This window comes from Solanum tuberosum, unplaced genomic scaffold, assembly GCF_000226075.1.
Source record: "Solanum tuberosum cultivar DM 1-3 516 R44 unplaced genomic scaffold, SolTub_3.0 scf00532, whole genome shotgun sequence".
Taxonomy (NCBI): Eukaryota; Viridiplantae; Streptophyta; class Magnoliopsida; order Solanales; family Solanaceae; genus Solanum; species Solanum tuberosum.
Genome location: NW_006239461.1, coordinates 67,517 through 68,943, shown reverse-complemented (window position 1 = coordinate 68,943; position 1,427 = coordinate 67,517).

Here is a 1,427-nt window from a genome sequence, read left to right as displayed (position 1 = left end):
AGGATTTCATTTACTTTTCAGTTTAGTCAGGATGTCGTGGGTCTTGTCCTGACTTCCATCTTTATCAGTTAGATGTTTCATAGATAGTCAGTATAGTTGAGAAATCTATATTATTCATTTATTTTATTAAATGTTTTAAAGACTTAAGTTGCCTATTTTATGGCGAGTTGAATATATTGTTTTTATTCAGAGTTAATATTTTAAGTTAAAGCTTTGTATTTGAGTTATTGATTTTATTCAGTTTGTAAGCCTTGTATGCTTGAATCAGTTTTCCGCTTGTAGTCAGCCAGGATGAGGGTTCGCTTGGGGACCATCAATGGTTCTCGAGTGCCGGCCACGTCCATGGTGTAGGCTCGGGTCGTGACATATATATTAAAAAAATTGAGAACAATAAAAAGGTATTTTTTTTTTTTTAAAAAAAAACAAACTTGTATTAGATAATAGATAGGCATATAAACTTGAACCAAATAAGATAAATACCAAAAAGTATAGATGAGATAATAATTATTAAAAAATACGTGAAAAACAAAATTACAATTTACTTAAATTTATTGAATCCATACTGGATTCAATCAAATTAATTAATATAAACAAATTTTGATTTTTTTAAAATTTTTTACTTGAGTTTCAATAATAAAAAAATAAAAATTAAGTGAAGAAAGATCTAACATGTGTGTCAATATCATAGCATTAGAGACATTTTGTATAATTCAATATCTTTTTCTTTAAATGGTCAAATTCCTTGTACCAAATTATTTGAATAGAAAAATAGCATGTTACTCATGACATTCAACACACAATAAATTTTCAGAAGACTGAGAAGAACTCTTTCGCGTCTTATATGTAAAAGTTTGAATAAATTTTGTAGATAGTCATTTAACTTTGAGTTTATTATGTAAAAGTTACTTTTTAAAAAATTTAAAATTTAACACATAAGCTCAACTAAAAATGTTATAACACAATCTTATTATCTATCACTATCATGATGGATCACGACTATAAATCAATATTTACTTTTATCGATTGTGAATCATTTTACATGTGCAAACTCAATAGGATATGTTATAATAACGTTTGAAAAATGTGGACAAATACATCAAAAGACAGCTCTTCACAAAAACTACAGATATTTTTGCATATAAATAAATAATTTATCTTCATATTGTTTATTATTCTACCCACACCTAAATAATTAAAAAAAACACCCATGCATTCCAACCCTATCACACAGTTTCAAATAATGAACATGATAAGTGCTAATGCTCCTAGATGTTTTGATGATATCCTCACAAGTGCAGGGACCTGATCCTCTGCAGAGTATGAATACTCGTCCAGTGGTCAAAGGGCTGGACAACTGTAAAAGTTGTACGTGTCAGAAAGCTAGTGGAACTGCTGAGTACTCCACCAATCAGAAGCGACGAGGTTGT